The sequence below is a fragment of the Phyllobates terribilis genome, unplaced genomic scaffold (genome assembly GCF_046119375.1).
Source record: "Phyllobates terribilis strain yellow unplaced genomic scaffold, ASM4611937v1 Scaffold_5__5_contigs__length_657084704, whole genome shotgun sequence".
In the NCBI taxonomy this organism is placed as follows: domain Eukaryota; kingdom Metazoa; phylum Chordata; class Amphibia; order Anura; family Dendrobatidae; genus Phyllobates; species Phyllobates terribilis.
In genome coordinates, this window is record NW_027362765.1 from 77,265,276 (window position 1) to 77,287,215 (window position 21,940).

General features: G+C 44.2%; 1 protein-coding gene across 1 annotated transcript in view; it reads left to right on the top strand.

Moving 5' to 3' along the window:
- Window positions 1-1,723: 1,723 nt before the first annotated feature.
- Window positions 1,724-21,940, top strand: part of LOC141271470 (uncharacterized) — a 57,097-nt gene continuing 36,880 nt past the window's right edge. The window contains exons 1-2 of the mRNA XM_073681539.1: window positions 1,724-1,857; window positions 2,398-2,434. The gene's annotated coding sequence lies outside the window, so the exon portion shown is untranslated. The remainder of the gene's footprint in view (window positions 1,858-2,397; window positions 2,435-21,940) is intronic.

Genomic DNA, 21,940 nt, shown 5'->3' on the forward strand with positions numbered 1-21,940 from the left:
TAGTATCCACCAGGAAACTGAGAGGTTTTCCCTCAACTTCTATCTGGATGGTGGGAGTTGGTCCACTCGGTTGTCTTGTAGAGTGTAAGAGTATGAGTGGTTCTGGTGCTTGTGGTGGATCCGGCTTGCCAATGTCCTATTGTGGTTTCAAACCCTGTGGCTCTTGTGTTTGTTGCCATTGTGGTGGTTGCCACTAGGGTGGTTGCCATTGGGGTGGTTGCCGTTGTTGTCCAGATTCTTTCTTTTGAGGGGCTGATTTGCATTGCCTTTTGATGTGTCCTACTTTGACGCAGTTGAAACAGGTGATGACTTTGGTTTTTGGTGTATCCTTGTTCCATGGCGGTTTTGTGTCACCAGGAGGTTTGTACGAGGGGTTATAGGTCCTTGGTTCATTTCAACCCTTCTCGCTACTTGGAAGAGAGTACCCATATCCAGGTTTCGGTATTCAGGTCTCGTAGTCTGCAATAGTTTCTGTATAGGTTCTCTGAGTCCTTGAACAAAAGCTTGTAGCAGGATCAAGTGGTGAGACTTCTCTTTGTTCAAATCCAAGATCAGTGAACATCAAGTTCAGTCGGTGATAGAGAGACGGTGGAGAAATTCTTTCTCCTGTATGACATCCTGCAGGGAAGTGGCTTGATCTGCTAGGCGGTCCTTTGCCCAGTTGTATAACTTAGTACAGAAATCTACTCCTGACTGTACTGTTTACACCAGTCATCTCGTCTGATAACATCTAGCTCCAGGGCCGGTCGCATCACTGGCCAGAAAGAATCTCCAGCTTTGATCTCAATGAGTCCGTAAAGATCTTTCCATGAGGCAGAGTGTGTCTTCTCTATTTGGCTTATCTTCTTGTAAAATGACATGGGGTGCTTATCCGGGTCCGGTAAGCCATCCATTAGAATGTTGGTTTCTCTAGGTTTCCAGGGGACATAGTAGGGACCTCACTGATGGCCAAATGGACTAGAAGTGGACCCCATACCAATAAATGGAGACATTTGGACATGAGCACGAGGGGTGTCCAAGTGCTGCTGCAGAATGTCGCTTGGTTCTCCATGTTGGGATATTCCAGCCTGAGCTGCTGTTTCCAGTTGTTCCTGTCCTTCTTGTTTATGCCCCTCATCATCTTCATCATGCACTGAACCAGTACCATTCGTGAAGATTCCGGTAGCCACTGGAGCTAAAATGGCTGCTGGGGAGGGAGTGGCTGGATCAGCTAAGATGGCTGCCGGGCAGGGAGTGGATTGAGCAGCTAAGATGGCTGCCGGGCAGGGAGTGGCTGGCGCTAAGATGGCCTCTGGGGTGTAGGGCGTGCCATCGATATTAATGACAGGGTACAAGGAAATAGGTCTGTGCAGGCGTGGTACTCCACAGACATACAGTAGTTATGCCAGTCTGGGTTCTGCGTCTGACAGACTGCGCACGTCCAGCCTTCCGGGGAATATGGTGGTGGTCTGGACTGTTCGGGTGGGGCCGCTGCTGTCGGTGCCATTTTCTCGGGCGGTGACTGATAAGTTTAACACCCCTTCTTATTAATTAACACATTCTTCTATTCCTTCTCATCTAATCTTCCTCCAGGGGCTAGTAGCCCTGACCATTTGAAGAGATTTTTCATATTTTTCACATGCTTTTTTCCCTCTATCTCCGCCACTAACTCTTTTGGGGTGAATTCTGTGTGAGTGGACTGATTATTTCCACCTATGTAATAACTTGAATCCTAGACACAGCACTTCCTGTTTTGCCAGCATATTGTCAGCTTCCGGACTGCTCCGGTTTCCTCTACAGCAAAACTATTTGTGTACAAGGTTATGCAATCTCCTGTCTTCTATCTCCCGTAGCAGTATTCCTTCTGGGTTTGGAGCGGTAAGTCTAGCGTGTATATTTAGTCGGAATACTTTAAATTCTGGAAATGTGGCTGAAAGGGGTGTATAACCCATTTGATATCTAGGGAATGGGTCATCAGCTACTGTACTTTCGTGATGCGTCACCCCTGTCCTGATATAGATAGTACACAGCTAGAGCAAGTCATAGAATCATAGAATCATAGAATGGTAGAGTTGGAAGGGACCTCCTGGGTCATCTGGTCCAACCCCCTGCTCAAAGCAGGATTCACTAAATCATCTCAGACAGATGTCTGTCCAGCCTCTGTTTGAAGTCATAAGAGATGTTCTATAGCTATTAACATCTCTTTCCTTCCTATCTTCTTTTTTTTTTTTTTGTGTGTTCCACCAAAAGCGGAACTTAAAACCTCACCTTCTGCAAGTGAGAGACTGAAAATTAATATCTGATCAGACACACTAAACAGTAATTTGCAAGTTACTAGCCGACTCAGGCAAGTCAAAACTCAATCTTAGTACTTCAAAACCCAATGCAAGAGCGTCACACCTCGCTTTTTTCCCACAGCTTCCCGGACCTTCAGCAATCTCTGGGCACCCTAAAGGTATGTGCTATTGTTCGTACAAACGGCTCCTAATAATGTCCCTCCATCGTGTCTCAATTGGACATCTTAATATTATTCTACTGTGGATGTTAACTCTAAACACTGTGACAAAGTCACTGGTAGTGTGTCAGAAGGGAAGTATGTGTCGCTGAGACTCTTAGCCTCAGTGATGTGAAAACACGCGAGTTCTCCTGCACATTCAGGGCAGAGAGTTAATAGAACCACATATACAAGGGGATGTTTTCAGTGAATAACGAAAGTGCAGGGAGGGACGTTATCCACCATCCCATCAATCAGGGGAATGTCTGGGCTTTAAATAGCCAGCCCTGACACTCAGATGTGTTCAGTACCTGGGAAAATCTTGCTCCCGGAAGGAGCTAGCATGGGCTGTGCTGAACCTGTGTGTGGCTAATCGTGATTGGCCAGACCTTGGTTGAGATACATGCAAGTTTTTTATTTTGTTTTGTCTCTTTAGCTGAATGGGCTGTGTTTTCTTTATGGACTCCAGGGTAGTTTATGACTGCTAAATAGACTAACCCGAAAATTTAAAGAGACAGTACCCCATGTTTTACCTCTGCATATAGCCAAGCTTGTCACTATACCACAACACTTTCAATCCTGGATATCTATCAGAGAACTGTCTATAGCCTGTCTCTTCTCTGGCAAAGGGCGAGTCTAGTACCCATTCTATCCGCCAACCTCTTTCTGATATTACTAGTTCTGCGCCCTGTAGGAACAACGTACACGTCATAAAACAAGGAGATACAAGAGATACAACAACTCTTAAAAGTCCCATAGCATAGGTGTGGTGCAGGAAGCCAGCGCCATTTTGAATATCTCCATATAATATTGATATCCATAACAGGCACAGTGCTGCTTATAACTTTATATTTTGATTGGTGTGTGGCTAATAGTATATTAGTTGTGGGGACATATCTGTATTCAGTGGCACAGTGTGGGGGAGACACATGTATGCAACGATAATCGTGACAAGACGAGTCGTGGCTGTAAGATGTCGACATGAAAGTCTGAACAGCAGAAAAGGACTCTAATCAGACGAGACGTCTGGATGTAAATATTATTCTGTATCTACACTGTGTGACTTGGAGTGATAATGTTATTTATAACGTCCCTTAGGCTGCATTCTCACATTTGTGTGAAATATTCGTGTGCTGCCATATTTTTTTATCGAACAGCACATGGACTCATAGAGATTTATAGATCCTTTCACATATCTGTGAAAATCACGGATCTGAGAATGAGAACTATGAGGGTTAGAGAATGTCCTGTTCTGATTCGATTTTGAGGATCAGAATAGGACATGCTCAATGCATCTGTAAAATCAGGCACACCGACACCGCACACGGATACAGGAATGAAGCATTATTATGTATAACACAGTCCCTTAGTATGTATAGCACCATCCTTAGTTACATAATTTCCTCTTTTATTATGTATAACACTGTCCCTTATTACATGTCATCCTCTCTAGTTATACATGGTGCGGTCCTTTATTATATAGCTTCCTCTGCTGTTTTGTAAAGTGTTGTCCCTTACATAGTGTATTCTTGTTACTTTTGTTATTCACAACAGCGCCCTCTCTTTATTACATAGTCGTCTCTTGTTAGGTATAAAATGACTGCTGATGGAGCAGCCAGTGACCAGAAGACCAGTGCATCAGCTCCTACATCAGAAAAGAAGCTTTCCCTTGCTCCATCAGCAGTCATTGCATTATATATCTAACAAGAGAGGACGGTATGTAATAAAAACAGGGTGCAATATAATCCGATATGTAAGGGGCGGAGCTGTACATAACAAGAGAGGGCACTGTGTAATGAGGGACAGCAATGTACATAAAAAAGGAGGCTGTTTAAGAGGTATATATGTCTGTGTGTATGGCTATATAAATATCTGTAGCTTTGTCACCATAAAAGGACAGGGGACCATACACATTTCTTGCACAGGGGCCCCAAGCTTTCAGTGTCCGCCCCTAGGCCTGGACATGTGCTGGTGTGAGCAGAGCGATCTCGCATGCCCAGCAGGATTTTAATCCATGACATAGTAACATAGTAACGTAGGTTGAATAAAGACCTAGGTCCATCAAGTTCAACCTTCCTCCCCCAATTGTACTCCGTACACTAACACTACACTAACTTACTAACTAACTAGGCCTCGCAAATGTATTATTATTATTACCATTTTTATAATTGCTACACTATTACAATTAAAAATGTACTCGTTTATAATAAAAAAATTTAAATTAGTTTTATATTTTCTATTACTCTTGTGATTCTAATAATGGTATTACTAAAATCCCTATGCCTAAATCTTTTGATCCAGAAGAAGGAAAAAAAAACAGTACACCTTTAGCCAATTTGTGTCACAGGGGAAAAATTCCTTCTTGACCCCGAGAAAAGGCAATCAGTCTTAGGACCCTGGATCAAACCTAATTATATTACTACTATACTGTAGTTGTAACATTTTGTCTAATTTAACTGTAACCCACAATGTTATGTGTATTGAGGAAATCATCCAGCCCTTTTTTTTAAAGCTGTTATAGTGTCAGCCATTACTACCTCTTGTGGTAAGACATTCCACAGTCCGACTGCTCTGACTGTAAAGAACTAGTGATGAGCGAGCGTGCTCGCAACTGCTTGGTACTCGCCCGAGGGTCTCGAGATGCTCAGTGCTCAGCGAATACTTCCGGGTTGCTCGGGAGGGAGCTTTGGTCCCCACCCCGCATGTTTGGCGCTCTTTAGACAGCGAATAAACATGCGGGGATTGTCTGTCACTCACTGTAATGTTGGTTGTGGCATTACAGTGATTGGCTGGCCGCATAGCGTCATCGGGTCTATATAAGACCTGGTGACCTTATGCTCATCACAGTCTACCCCTGAAACAGGCAGAGTAGATAGAGGTGCTGCTGAATGAGGGAGAGAATTGGCGGTTTAGTAGTTAGGTAAAGGTATTCCACAGCAAGATATATATCCATCTAAACTAACAGTCCTACTAAGGACTAATCTAGCTGCATATATTAATCCTGGTGATAGAAGGAGTTAGGCAGGCAGAGTTTGTGGACAGTGTATACAGCAGAATAGGGAGCATTGCAAGTTCTGTCTGCTGCTGCTGTTAGAGCTATCCATAGCCCTAGATATCAGGGCTAATTTTTTTTTGCTCTTAATCCTGATTATTTGCTTAAAAAGCAATACAGTACACCATTTTACTGCTCCATTTGCTTGTTAGCAGAATACAGACAGATTTTTTTGATTTTATTCACATTGCTGTATTGTGGAAGCAGAGAAACTTGTCCACCATCAGACGTGATCCCATATTACTGCGGTAATAATCATGACATATTTTGGAGCGTGCCAAATATTACAATCCAGTTAAAGTCTGCCAGTTGTGTGTTGTTCAAGCTAGTCACACTTGGTCGATGACCAATATCATACTAATAGGCCACTGCCTAAAACCGTGGTCATCAGAAATTATCCCATATTACTGAGGTAATTATCACGACATTTTTTGGAACGTGTCAAATATTACACTCATGTTAAAGCCTGCTGTTGTGTGTTGTTCACCCTATTCATACTTGGTCGCTGACCAATATCATACTAATAGGCCAATGCCTAAAACCATGGTCATCAGACGTGATCCCATATTACTGCGGTAATAATGTCATGCTAGGTATGGGAAGGACCCAGCGTATGATGAGGGGAAAAGGAGGGGAAGCCCAGCAACTAGGGAAAGGGAGAGTGGAGATCCCTAGGTATATCTTACAACACCCTGGTCCCTAAATAGATTCCTCACCTATCGCCGAGCAGAATACTTTAGCCCTGGCTGACCATGGAGCTAGGCCCTAGGTAGGGAGTTGGAGAGGTGGGCATTAGCTAGCCCCATTGCAACTAAAGACAAACAAGGTAAACAGACAAAGGGATACACTTTAATTTGAGAAGACACCAGAGCGATTACGACAACGATCACAAAGGAACTCCAAGAAGAAACTAGCTAACTGCTAGAACTCCAGGCCTGAATAGAGGAATATACTGCTATCATCAGACATTCTCTGGAGAGACTGGGTGTTCTTTAAAGATCCAGCAAGAGTGTGTTAATTAGCAGTAGAAAGTGGAGCTCACCACTGTATCCTAGAGAGGGAGCAATGGTGAAAGGATCATGAAGGTGTCTGCAAAGCCAAGCGCAGCGACCTTCTACAGCCGGATCCAGAATGACTGCCTGTCACACCTGATACACCCGTGGCAGTACACCCCCCCTTCTACGAATGGCCTCCGGACACTCAGGACCAGGTTTCTCTGGATGAGAGGCATGGAAAGATACTGAAACCCACATCCTTTTCTCTCGACCATAACCCCTCTAGTGCACCAAGTACTGAAGGGAACGACGTTGAAAACGAGAATCCACAATCTTCAAAATTTGGGACACCAAATTGCCATCAACCATGATTGGGGGCGACGGCAGGGGAGAGGACCACATAGTTCTTTAGTAGAGACCTGTGAAACACATTATGGATCTTAAGAGCCTGAGGTAGCTCAAGGCAAAACACTGCTGTTTTAATGACGGCAGTTATTTTATAGGGACCAATAAATCTAGATCCAAGCTTCCAGGAAGGAACCTTCAACTTGATATTCCCGGTAGATAACCATACAAAGTCATTCCTCCTGGTTTTCGGAGACAAAACACCTGAGGTAAGTCTCCAAATTTTGATTAATGCTCTCGGTCTGACCATTTGACTGAGGATGGAAAGCAGAAGAAAAAGACAACTGCACCTCAGTTGAGTGCCGAAAGCTTTCCAGAATTTAGAAACAAATTCTGTTCCACGATCTAACACCATATCGGAAGGAACCCCTTGAAGCTTCACAATCTCATTAATGAATACCTGAGCAAGAGTTTTGCCATTCGGAAGTGCTGGTAATGCGATAAAATGAACCATCTTACTGAACTTATCTACAACCACCAGAACCACAGTCTTGCCTGCAGATACCGGTAGGTCAGTAATAAAATCCATGGACAAGTGTGTCTATGGCCTGCTAGGAATAGGCAGCGGCAGAAGAGGAACAGACGGACGGGTATGCAATACTTTAGAACGTACAAATACTGCAAGCAGACACATGTTCAACCACTTCCTGATGCAACCCCGGCCACAAAAAACAACGAGAAAGGAGGTCCGCATTTGCCTTACCACCCAGATGACCAGAAAGCACACAGTTGTGATGTTCCCTAATTACTTTACAGCTCAGATTAGATGGTACAAATAACGTCCCCCTTAGCCTCCAACGCCTCTCCCTCCAGGTCAGGGTACAAGGCCGAAATGACTACCCCTTCTGCAAAATAAGGGCAGGGTTCTCATGGTCACCACCACCAGGGAAGCTCCGGGACAAAGCATCAGCCTTGATAATTTTAACCCCTGGACAGAAAGTGGCAACAAAATTGAACCTATTAAAAAACAGAGATCATCTAGCCTGCCTAGAGTTGAGACGTTTAGCAGACTGAAGATATGACAGGTTCTTATGATCCATGATAACAACAATAGGATGGACTGTCCCCTCCAACAAATATCGCCTATTTAATCGCCAAAAGCTCCGAAGATAATTTTTTGGAAAAGAAAGCTCATGGACACCATTTAACAGGGGACGGATCCTGAGACAAAACAGCGCCAACCCCCACCTCCAATACATCAACTTCGGGTTGACTGAGTACAGGTACTGTGGCAAAACATTTCTTTAAGGAGGAAAAAGACTACTGAGCAGCATTCGATTCGATTAGAAAAATCATACCCCTTTCTTGTCATGTCAGTGAGGGGTTTCACAATTACCAAATAATTTTGGATACATTTCCGGTAAAAATTAGTACAGCCTAGAAAGCGCTGTAATGCCTTCAGGTTCTTGGGACTGTCCCAATCAAGTACAGCATGGATCTTCTCCAGATCCATCTAAAAACCCGATGATGACAACAGGTACCCCAAAAACTGCAACTTCTGGATGGCGAAAACACATTTCTCTAGTATGGCATATAGTTTGTTATCTCTTAATAGCTGTAGTACCTGTTTAACATGACCCTGATGCGTCTCAAAATCAGGTGAATAAACAAAAATGTCATCCAGATAGACCACCACAAACCTGCCTACTAAATTATGGAAAATACTGTTTATGAAATGCTGGAACACCGCAGGTGCATTGGTCCGACCAGAAGTCATAACCAGACTTTCGAAATTACTCTCAGGGGTATTGAACGCTGTCTTCCATTCATCCCCCTCTCTGATTCTAACCAGATTGTAGGCTCCCTTTAAATCCAACTAGGAGAACACCTTAGCTCCCACAACCTGGCTGAATAAATCTGGAATCGGAGGAAGCGGATACGGATCACGGACGGTAATTTGATTCTATTCCCAGAAATCTAAACAGGGACGCAGACCCCCACCTTTCTTCTTAACAAAGATGAACCCTGCCACCATGGGCGAAGATGAGGGTCTGATATGTCTCTTCTCCAGACTCTCAGCAATTAAATCCTTCATGGCTTGTCTCTCAGGGCCAGAAAGATTATACAGTCTGGACTTGGTAGTTTAGCTCCGGGAGTGAGGTTAATAGGACCTCAAAAACAGACAAAAACGCAGGTAAGGTCTCCGTAGAGACTGCAGAAAGGGAAATGTTTAAACAGTTTTCATGACAGTAATCTCCCCATTCAACAATTTCCCTGGATTGCCAATCCACTATCAGATTATGTTTCACCAACAAGGGTAGACCCAGTACAATTGGAGTGGGAAGGCCCTCCAGGACATAACCAGGAATTACCTCATAATGAAAGACCCCACCCTCTTTTAATATGTACAATTTGAGTCAGAGATCTCTGTGCAAATGCCGCTGAGTTGATGGCAAAATGAGGTGAGGGATGGGCTTAGTTAACATACAGCAAAAAAGCCCACGAGTTCTCACAAACCTAGCTAGATTCAACCATGCTGACTCCAGCTCCACTGTCCACAAACACAGAAATTTTCTCAGTCCTGCTCTCTAGCACTACCTCTGCTGTCAGGACAAACCGAGTACTGCATGTTGAAGACAAACACACCCCCTGATTATCCAACTCCACACTACCAAGAGTTAATCGAGTTTCTTTTTGCTTAGGGATTGAGGGGCAGACCCCAATAAAATGGCACTTTTTAGGACAAAAAAAACACACGCCCTTTCTCTTGCGGATGTCAGGGGAAATATTCAATGCAGTAGCTCCCCCTACTCCCACTCACTTCATGGTTTCCTCCAAATCCATAAGTACAGGTTCACCCCCAGACCACCCCCCGACAAAGGGGTGTTGCCCCGAAAAGAGAGCTCAGGAGAAGATGGTCTCACCCACCTATCCCGAAAGCATCTATCCAGGCGTATAACCAACCAATGACAAACTGCCAAGGCATCTTTCAACCTTTCAGATAGGCCCTGACAAAATTGGCTTCTAAGAGCCGGGTCACTCCATTTGGTATCGGTTGCCCATTTACGGAATTCAGAACTATAAGTCTCCACTGACCGATTCCCCTGCTCAAGGTGATGCTGCCTAGATTCAGCCAAGGAGATTTAGTCAGGATCATCATAGATGAGGGCGAGAGGCCTGAAAAAACCCTCAACTAACTGGAGACAAACCGAACCCTGTGGCAAATAGAAAGCCCAGGATTGAGGATCTCCTTACAACAGTGAAATCATAATCCCCACTGCTTCTCATCTATAGAGGAGTAAGGTCGAAGCTTAAAATACAACTTACAAGCTTCTTTAACAACAAAAAACTTCTCTCTACCTCATGAAAACCTGTCCAAGAGGGCAATTTTGAATTCAACCTGGACTGGCCTACCCGTACAGTTCCCAATATTTGGAATCTGCAGCCGCTGCCATTGCTGCTGAACCTTTAAGTGAAGGTCAGTCACCTCCAATGACAGCTGCTGAAGATGCTCTGCCAACACCAAAACGGGATCCATAAACCTGGAAACAAAACAAAAAAAAACACACACAAAAAAACCCCCAAACGTCAGGTTTTTTTTCTATTTAAATGGCCGGTGATAATGTCATGCTGGGTATGGGAAGGACCCAGCGAACAATGATGGGAAAAGGGGGGAAGCCCAGCAACTAGGAAAAGGGTGAGTGGTAACCCCTAGGTAGAGCTAACAACACCCTGGCTCACCTATCGTCCATAAAAAGGGTCCTCATCTATCATCGCCGAGCAGGATACCTAAACCCTGGCTGTCCCTACAACTGGGCCCTAGGTAGGGAGGGAGAAATGAGCAATAGTCAGCCCACTGCAACTAAAGTCAAAACAAGGGAAACATACAAGGGGAAACACTTAGCTTTAAGAAGACACCAGAGAGAACACGATTAGTGATGAGCGAATATGTTCGAAATCCAATCTCAAAAGTTAGATTCGACACGAATACGAAACAATTGAATTCGTGATCACAAACACGAGTATTTTTACTTGAATTTGGGAAAATCGGTAACATTCAGTGAAGAAGTGCGGGAAAATGATTGCGGTGCAACTACAGTGTTTGGCTAGCATACTGCTTGTGTATGATGAGCGGGGGGACATGTTTGATGAGTGGAGGGGCTGGGGAGAGCTCAAAAGAGTGGCTTTTTTTAACTTTAAGTGTGCAAGTCGTGCCTAGCCAATCAGAGGGCAGGAAGCATCCACACTGTACAGACATAAGGACTTCTGCCATTGGCTGCTGAAATCACATGTCCTCTCTATATAAAGAGCGGCCATGTTCCCTCAGCGCCATTTTATGCATGTCACTGCTCACAGACGCTGCTGCTGACTGTGCTCCTGTATAAAGAGCGATTTTACCTAGATAGATAGGCAGCTGTTTGGAAATCAGATAGTTTAGATAAGTAGTCTGCTGTGGGCCTGTGAAATCAACCTTGAAGCACTTTCTTTTTCTTGTGCAATTACTGAGGATCAGACAAAAACAGCAGGACCCATGGCATAGAACTATGTTGTGCACTGCTTGTATTGTGCTCTATGCACCAGTATCCCTTCAATCTATTTTTTCACTTGCTAATGTGATACACCAAGCAAGCAAGCCCTAGTAGCCCACATTTTCATTTTGTGGAGTTGAAATTCAGCTGTATGCAGACTCTGCAGAGCTCCTGAGTGCAGAGCACAAAACTTTTTTTTTTTCCATTTGCTAATGTGATAGCGCAAGCTACGAGTATACTAGCCCACCTTGTCATTTTTTGTGGGTGAAATTCAGCTGTATGCACAGTAAAAAAAATATATTTTTTATGTTGCTAGCTAGAGTCCACTAAATATTTTTTTCTGTCGCAAACGTGATACACTCTGCTATAAGCCACCTCGTACTTTAGTGGCGTTGAACTTCAGCTGTTTTCAGAGTAAAAAAATATTTTTTTTCTGTTGCTAGCCAGAGTCCACAAAATATTTTTTTCTGTTGGAAACGTGATACACTCTGCTATAAGCTACCTAGTACTTTCGTGGCATTGGACTTCAGCTGTTTTCAGAGTAAAAGAATTGATTGTTTCTGTTGCTAGCCAGAGTCCAAAAATAATTTTTTCTGTGACAAATGTAACAGAGTCTGCCATAAGCCGCCTAGTCTTTTTGTGGAGGTGAAATTCAGCTGTATGCAGAGCTTACTCAGAATAAAAAAATCTATTTTTTGCTGTGACTAACATTATACAGCAGGATAGAGTTTGAAATATCTTGGAGCATATATTCTATGTTATACAGTTCTTATCCACACAAAAAAAATACTTTATTCGATTCCTAACATTATACAACAGGGGATATCTCAGTTATAAAATAGTTTGGAGAATATCTCGTATGTTATACAGGCCTCGTCCACAATAAAAAAATACTTTCTTCTGTTCCTAACGTTATACAGCAGGGTACTTCTCAGTTTGAAATTGTTCCTAGTATATCTCCTATTTTATACAGGCCTCATCCACACTAAAAAAAACACTTTCTTCTGTTACTAACGTGATAGAGTAGGGGCAGTTTCAGTTTGAAATTGTTCATACCATATCTCCTATGTTATACAAGCCTCATCCACAATAAAAAAAATACTTTCTTCTGTTCCTAATGTTATACAGCAGGGGACATCTCTGTTTGAAATTGTCCGTAGCATATCTCCTATGTTATACAGGCCTCATCCGCACAAAAAAAATACTTTCTTCTGTTCTTAACGTTACACAGCAGGGGACATATCAGTTTGAAATAGTTTGGAGAATATCCCGTATGTTATACAGGCCTCATCCACAATAAAAAGAATGCTTTCTTCTGTTCCTAACGTTATACAAGCAGGGGACATCTCAGTTTTAAATTGTTCGTAGCATATCTCCTATGTTATACAGGTCTCATCCACACTAAAAATATACTTTCTTCTGTTACTAACATGATACAGTAGGGGATATCTCAGTTTGAAATTGTTCGTGGCATATCTTTTATGTTACACAGGCTTTATCCACAATAAAAAAAATACTTTCTTCTTTTCCTAACGTTATACAGCAGGGGACATCTCAGTTTGAAATAGTTTGGAGAATATCTCCTATATTATACAGGCCTCATCCACACTAAAAATATACTTTCTTCTGTTAGTAACATTATACAGCAAGTCATATCTTACCTTGTCATTTAGTGCAGCGGAAATTCAGGTGTGTGCAGAGCTGTTGCAGAGGAAAAAATCTAATTTTGTTTTGTTAATAGCATGCTCCTACCACAGTATCTGAGCAACATGAGTGGGAAAAAGAGAGGTCGTGGTGGAAGGGAGAATAGGCTTGGTGTTCAAGGTATACATGGGGTAAGTGGTAATGTTAGTGAAAGCACTAGTGAACCAACAAGGTCATGTCATATCTGAAGACAACTGACAACTTCTGTTGCTGGACTCCCTTTCTTTGGCAGCCGCACAGCGATATGCCTTGTTGATAAGGGCCAGAAAGAGCAGGTGCTCCAGTGGATGACAAGAGCTGCTTCAAGTGGCCTCTCCTCTTCTTCCTCCACCTCAACATCACACACAATACAGCTCACAGAGGTGGCACCTCAATTACCCTTGCTTCCCCCCGTGTCACAATTGTCCAACTTCTCAACTGACTGTAGCAAACCACAGATGGGAGAGTCTGTAGAACTGTTCACCCATTCTATACCATGGGCATCAGAAGTGTACTCCAAATATTCACAGAGTCAAGAGGAGGAAAGCATCTGCACCGATGCCCAACATTTTTTTAGGTTGGATTCAGGGCAGGACGAAGTAGAGTCTCAGCAGGTTCCTGACCCTCGTCACCAGATGTTAACCACCGGGGAGGGAGGTGATCTTGATGAGACTCAGATACCTGAGGCTCATGCGGACTGTACTGTGCTGTGAGGGCAACAAGAGGAGAAGGGTCACTCTGAGTGTGAGGAATGGGATAACACATTGGATGATGATGAGGTTGAAGATCCTACTTGGTGAGAACGCAGTCGAGTAGCTCATCTGAGGAGGTGGAGAAGGAAGACGAGGAGGTTACGTTTCGCCCTACGGTGCAGACACAGAGTGATGCAAGCAAGAGGAGCACTGCATCCTTAGCCACAACTGTGGTTGTGGCTAGAGATGAGCGAGTGTTTCAAAATTCGTTTCGGATTACGATTGTCGAATCTGCAATATTCGCCGATTTATTTGTTGAATATTCGCTAACATTACCAAACACCATAAGATTCAATGGGGGGCAAAAAAATTGCATGTACAAAACCTTCAAACGGGGCCAAAAGCTGCCAAAGCACATAAAATTAGGGGTAGACACCTGGAAAGTGCCAGTGGGTCAGGGTACAGCTAGTCGTAATACACAGGGAGAAAATTGTTGATCAATTAAATAAATAATTTTATTATACCTATTTGCATGTATTTCATATATATTGTGGCAAGACAACTCCCTCGGCTCTCCGGAGGCAGACATTGGACACACGGTTTGGGTAAGCTTCCTGCGGGTTTATTGTGCAGCATAAACTCCAGCAGCGTCCCAATAAAATAAACAGTCCCTCTTGGGGTTAACGGGGGAATCAAAAGATGAAAATATAACAGAGTCCTCTTAGCCAGCAAGGCCTTTGCCGGCTGCAGATAGTCCTGTGTAGTGTCCGCAACACCAGTCCTCCGGTGTTGCTCTCTGGTGTCAGCCACACACACAGCCTGGAGACCTCAATCTCCAGACCACACACTCCACCCAGGAACAAACTGACTGAACACTTATACCCTGTTCAGCCACACCCTGAGGGGAGGTATGGGGAATGACTTCCCACCCATCTCTACGTCATTCCCATAAAACCACACTCTTTTAAAGAGGTAACCCCCAGTTTATAACATGCTGGCAGAAAATCTATTGGTTTCAATTCACACAGGCCAGCAACCTGCGTGACACATACCTCCCCTCGCATATACCAGTGACTCTGTCACATATTCCCCCCCTCTGCCCAAAGTCGGGGGTTTGGGCACCTACCGCCACCAGGAAGTGAATCCTAGAGAGGGCATCCACGTTCCCATGTAACTTCCCGGGCCTATTCTCCACGTGAAAGTTAAAAGCTTGGAGCCCTAAAAACCATCTACCTAAGAACCCTCTTCTCCCTCAACCATCTCAATGGGGCATGGTCTGATACTAATTTAAACTTCCGGCCTAGTAGGTAATATGTTAGTGTATCCACAGCCCACTTTATGGCTAAACACTCTTTCTCTACTATTGCGTAGTTCTTCTCGCAGGACGAAAGCTTCCAGCACAGATAGAGAATGGGATGCTCTTCCCCATTTATCTCTTGAGAAAGTACGGCCCCTAGACCAACCTCTGAAGAGTCCGTCTGGACCACAAATTCTTTCTTAAAGTCTGGCGCGACCAGAACCGGCTGCTTGCACAGTGCTAGCTTCAACTGTTGAAAGGCGGTCTCTGTTTCTTCCGTCCATTTCACCATGGTTCTTTTAGAAGTTCCGTCAGTGGTGCGGCCATCATGGCGAAATTCGGGATAAACCACTGGTAATATCCCACCATTCCCAGGAACGCTCTTAGGTGCTTCTTGGAGAGCGGTTGCGGCCAGGTCTGGATTGCCTCCACTTTCTGGACTTGCGGCTTTATTTCGCCTCTCCCGATGACATAACCCAAGTACTTGGCCTCTGCTTTTCCAACGGCACATTTTTTCGGCTTTATAGTAAATCCTGCCTTTCTCAGAGCATCCAGAATGGCCTGCAGTTTAGGTAGATGACTAGCCCAGTCTGGGCTAAAGACCACGATGTCGTCAAGATAGGCAGCGGCATACTTCTTATGTGGGGCTAGGATCCGATCCATAGACTTCTGGAATGTGGCTGGGGCCCCCTGTAGTCCGAACAGCATCCGCATGTATTGAAAACACCCATCAGGTGTCGAGAAAGCCATCTTCTCCTTGGCCGTCTGGGACATGGGGATCTGCCAGTAGCCCTTCGTCAGGTCAAGAGTGGTGATGTACCTCGCCGGTCCAAGCCTCTCGATGAGTTCATCGACGCGGGGCATCGGGTATGCGTCATACTTGGAAACCTCATTCAGCCGGCGGTAGTCATTACAAAACCTCCATTCTCCATTGGGTTTTGGCACGAGGACGATTGGACTCAACCACCCACTCTTTGACTCCTCGATCATCCCGAGGTCTAACATCCTCTTCACCTCGGCCGAGGTCACCTCCCGGCGTGCTTCTGGTACTGCTTCAGATTCACTCTTACGTGTGGCTCTGTTAGCACATCATGTTCTACCACTTGAGTATGGCCCGGCAACTCTGAGAACAGCTCCCGATTCCGCTGTAGTAGTTCTCGACACTGTGGCATCTAGTGGCATCAATTTCACTAGAGTAGAGGTAGTATAATAGAGACAAAAAACTCTTCCACTACAGCCAACCCAGCAGATGGAGAGACCAAATCAGGATTCTTCACATTTCAAAAATTAGTGGCAGACACCAGCAAAGTGGCATCAATTTCACTACAGTAGAAATAGTACAATTTGGACCGACACCTCTTCCAGTACAGCCAACCCAGGAGATGGAGACCTAACCAGGAGTGTTCACATTTCCCTAAATTAGGGCCTAACACCACCGAAGTGGCATCAATTTCACTAGAGTAGAAGTAGTATAATGGAGAACAAAACCTCTTCCACTACAGCCAACCCAATAGATGGAGACCCAATCAGGATTCTCCACATTTTCAAAAATTAGGGCCTAAAACCACCAAAGTGGCATCAATTTCACCAAAGTAGAAGTAATTTAATGGAGACCGAAACCTCTTCCACTACAGCCAACCCAATAGATGGAGACTCAATCAAAAGTGTTCACATTAAAAAATCAATTTCAGTAGAGTAGAAGTAGTATAATGGGGACCGACACCTCTTCCACTACAGCCAACCCAGCAGATGGAGACACAATCAGGACTGTTCACATTTAAAAAAAATAGGGCCTAAGACCACCATTTCTGTAGCCAACAGATTGGAGATGGTGGAGTTCAACCTCTTAGCTTTGACATGTGTAGGAGGAAACAATCTTTTATGTGACCACAACTGCGGGACCGAGGGTTGGCTGCAGTGCTGAGAGAGGGTGGAGTATGGTGAACTGGACAAACTGCTGGACCGTGAGTGATGTGCAGGCAAAGATGTTACAGTGGGTTAAGAAACATGTGGTGTGCTCGGTGAAACAAACATAGTATGCGTGTCTGCTTCCATTAGAACTGACGGGCTCTCACTCAGCCTGACTGGAGCAGGTATACAACCGGAGGTTCTGCGGTCGGAAACCTGCGTGACAAAACTTGGCATGGTAACTGAGGAGTAAGAAGCAGCAGATGCGTTTTATGGGACGCTGATGGTTGTTTATTGAAAACCAATTTTGAGTTTATAATGTTTGTGTACCCCTGTGTAGAAAACAATATCTGCACCAAAAATTTAATTCCACTACAGTATAACTATTATAATAGAGACCAAAACTTCTTCCACTACAGCCAACCAAGCAAATGGAGACCCAACCAGGAGTGTTCATATTAAAAGAAAATAGGCATCAATTTCAGTAGATTAGAAGTAGTATAATGAGGGCAGACACCTCTTCCAGTACAGCCAACCCAGTAGATGGAGACCCAATCAGGATTCTCCACATTTACAAAAATTAGTGGCATACACAAACAAAGTGGCATCAATTTCAGTACAGTAGAAATAGTTGAATTAGAAATGCCACCTCTTCCACTACAGCCAATCCAGCAGATGGAGACTCAATCAGGAGTGCACCATTCTCTCCAGTCTTTCACCACGTCAGACTTGTACTCTGTCGTGCTGGCGCACAAGCTGGTCTTAAAAAATGTGTGAAAGGACTCACAGAAATTGCTTCTGCCACTTACACTACTGCTGCTGCTAATATTTTGGCATTGACGAATTGACGTGCCAGAGGTTGGAAGTGTAGAGCTGCGATGCCTACTCTGTGTGCCTCACTGCTGTCTTGGGGAAAACCTATCTTAAGGTTGTGTTAAAGTGTGTTTTATTACTCCAGCATTCGCGGGTCCCTTTCCAGGGAGGGAAGCATCTGGCAAAATTAACTCTTATAACGTGGATGTAACAGAGTGGCAACCCAGTAGTCAGCACTATTTCGAATCATAACTATATTGGGATCATGTTGCAGATAGTGCAGCACTCATATGTCGAGCTCTTTCCTTGAGGTTCAAGCCCATGCTGTGTTGGTGGCTAGGTAACTCTGATGCTTGTTTCCTCCGTCTACTCCCTCCAAACACGAACAGAGAGGAGATGATTATCCTCGCCCATCACCTCTTCCTCTTCCATTTGTTCCTCGCCTCTTGCACCTTCACTAAGGCTATGTGCCCACAATGCAGAAATGCTCAGGATTTTTTCCTGAGCGTTTCTGCATCTCCTTGGCAGAAAAAAATGCATGCGGATTGTACATGCGTTTTCCTGCCAGGGACATGCGGAAATGGAGCGTTATTCACTGACATTTCCGCATGCGGGTTGACAAGCGCTTTCCAAGCGATTTTAGCATCACTTGGAAAGTGCTTGTGACAACTAGGTCACACTATATAAATCCATGCAAACTGCATGGATTTATATAGTATGACCCGAGAGAGTGGTTAAAAATAAAAAAATTAATATATACTTACCCTCCAATGGCCCGCGCTGACTTGCTTCGCTCGGTGCCGGCACTTTGCAGTGGATTGAAAGACCTGCCGACGTCAGCATCGCGTGACCCGTCACATGACTCTGACGTCAGTGCGGGTCCTTCAATCCACTGCAAAGTGTCGGGAAGCAAGGAGGAGCGCACCGCGGGCCGCCGGAAGGTAAATATACATTTATTTTTTATTTTATTCTTTTTTTACAGATTTTTTAATGGTACCTGGGTGTGGATGAGACTTTCCTCTCCTCTACACCCGGGTACCATCCGCACATTAGAAAGCGCCAATTCCGCAAGTACAGATGCAGTCTTGCGGAATTGGCGCCTTCTAATGCAAGTCAATGGCGGCGAAAACGCAGCATTTCCGCAAAATAATTGGTAGCACTGCGTTTTTTTTCGCAATGATAATCCGCAACGGAAATTTCCGCAGCATGTGCACAGCACATGCGGATTATCATTGGGGAACATTGCTGCCCTTCTACCATGCGTTTTTAATGCATTTCCGCAGCATTTCCGCAGCTGCAAAAATGCTGCAGAAACGCATTAAAAATGCATCGTGGGCACACAGCCTAACAGTTTGTTTGGTATCACCAACCCCCCTCGATCGCAGAGAACCAAACTCCCTTGGCACCCTGAGATGTCCCCTAGTGTATGACGTTAGTAACAGAAGAAAGTATTTTTTTAGTGTGGATGAAGCCTGTATAACATAGAAGCGATGGTACGAAAAATTTTCAAACTGAGATGTCCCCTACTGTATCACATTACTAACAGAAGAAAGTATTTTTTTAGTGTGGATGAGGCCTGTATAACATAGGAGATATGCTACGAACAATTTAAAACTGAGATTTCCTTACTATATATTAGTAAGAGAAGAAAGTATTTTTTTTACTGTGGATGAGGCCTGTATAACATATGAGATATTCTCCAAACTATTTCAAACTGATATGTTCCCTGCTGTATAACGTTAGGAATCGAATAAAGTATTTTTTTTTACTGTGGATGAGGCCTGTATAACATAGAATATATGTTCCAAGATATTTCAAACTCAGATCTAGCCTGCTGTATCACGTTAGTCACAGCAAAAAATAGATTTTTTTATTCTGCGTAAGCTCTGCGTACAGCTGAATTTCACCTCCACAAAAAGACTAGATGGCTTATGGCAGACTCTATCACGTTTGTCACAGAAAAATAATTTTTGGACTCTGGCTAGCAACAGAAAAAATCAATTATTTTACTCTGAAAACAGCTGAAATTCAATGCCACTAAAGTACTAGGTGGCTTATGGCAGACTCTATCACATTTGTCACAGTAGTAGGTGGCTTTTAGCAGAGTGTATCACGTTTGCAACAGATAAAAATACTTTTTGTTGTCTGGTTAGCAACAGAAAAAATATTTTTTTTACTCTGAAAACAGCTGAAGTTCAATGCCACTAAAGTAGTAGCTGGATTATAGCAGAGTGTATCACGTTTGTCACAGAAAAAAATTATTATTTGGACTCTGGCTAGCAGCACAAAAAATATATTTTTGTACTCTGAAAACAGCTGAAGTTCAACGCCAATAAAGTACTAGCTGGCTTATAGCAGAATGTAACACATTTGCGACACAAAAAAAACTTTTATGGACTCTGGCTAGCAACATAAAAAAATATTTTTTACTGTGCATACAGCTAAACTTCACCCGCAAAAAATGACAAAGTGGGCTACTATAGCTTGCACTATCACATTAGCAAATGAAAAAAAAAAGTTTTTTTGTGCTCTGCACTCAGAAGCTCTGCAGAGTATGCATACAGCTGAATTTCAACTGCACAAAATCAAAAGGTGGGTACAAGGGATAATGGTGCATACAGCACAATACAAGCAGTGCACAACACAGCTCTATGCCATGGGACATGCTGTTTCTGTCTGAATCTCAGTAATTGCACAAGAAAAAAAAAATGTGCTGCAAGCTCGATTTCACAGGTACACAGCAGAAGACTTATCTACACCATCTGACTTCCAAACAAGTGCCCATCTATCTAGCTAATATCTCTCATTAAACAGGAACACGCTGAGCAGCAGCATCTATCAGCAGTGACATGCATAAAATGACGCTGTGGGAACATGGTCTCTCTTTTTATAGAGAGGACATGTGATTTCAGCAGCCAATGGCAGAAGCCCTTCTGTCTGGACAGTGTGGATGCTTCCTGTGCTTTGATTTGTCATTAAATATGTACATATACCTGTATGTGTACGTATCTGCGAATAAGTTTGTGTATGTACATGTCTGTGTATTGTATGTGTAACATCCCTGGCGGCGTGCTTGCATAGTGCACCACCTCCCACCATGCAAGACTGCAATCTTACCCATCAGTCCAGCCTGAAAACCTTGCTCCAGTTCATGCTGTGTGCATGTCTCTTGTCGGACTGCTTAGGGCAGCGGCCCAGTTACTTCCTGATTCTTATAGCTGCTGTGGGCGCACCCCTAATGCGTCTCCAGCCTATTGCTGTGAGTCACTGGATATTTAAACCCCCTCCACCCAGAAGGAGGGGCCTGAGCAACACTATCTATCAGTGTGCTCCTTGCCTCTGAGTTGCCAGGTCTTGTCCTGTATCTTGTCTGTTTCTGCCACCCTGGGGGCTGCATACCCAGGCCTGTTATCTCTGACTTCTAGTCTGTTTCTGCCAACCTGGGGGCTGCATACCCAGGCCTGTTATCTCTGACTTCCAGTCTGTTTCTGCCACCCTGGAGGCTGTATACCCAGGCCTGTTATCTGTGACTTCTAGTCCATTTCCGCCACCCTGGGGGCTGTATACCCAGGCTCGTTCCTGTATCTCGTTGCAGTATTAGTTCCTGTCTGAACTGTCTCCTAGCCTGTTACCTGTTTGTCTCTATGCCTGTACCCTCCTTTTTCCTGCAGTGTCTGAACCTGCACCTAACTCCAACTCGTTGTCTCTGTACTTCTGTTTGTGAGTTTTGTGTCCACTCGCTACTTCATTTGTAAGTACCTTGTGTGTATCTCATCCCTTTTCCATTCCTCCGTAACTACCTCCTGTGTTCTAGCCATCTTCCTGTATCTTCCAGTCTGTTCCATGTGAACAGAGCCCTGTCCTCTCTGCCTGCACCATCAGCCCTGTTCTGCTCTGCCTTGCCCACCACTCTGGCGGTTCCTCTCTGCTCTGCCTTGTCCATCGCACCTGCGGTTCCGCTCTGCTCTGCCTTGTCCTCCGCTCCAGCGGTTTCGCTTTACTCTGCTTGTCTACTGCATCTGCGGCTCTGTTCCTGTCTCCCAGTCTGTACTGAACCCTATCCAGCCTGAAATCCAACCGGCTAGTACCTGCCTGTCAGCACTCCAGCCGTGCTTGCCAGTATCTCCCTGTCTGCACTCCAGCCGTGCTTGCC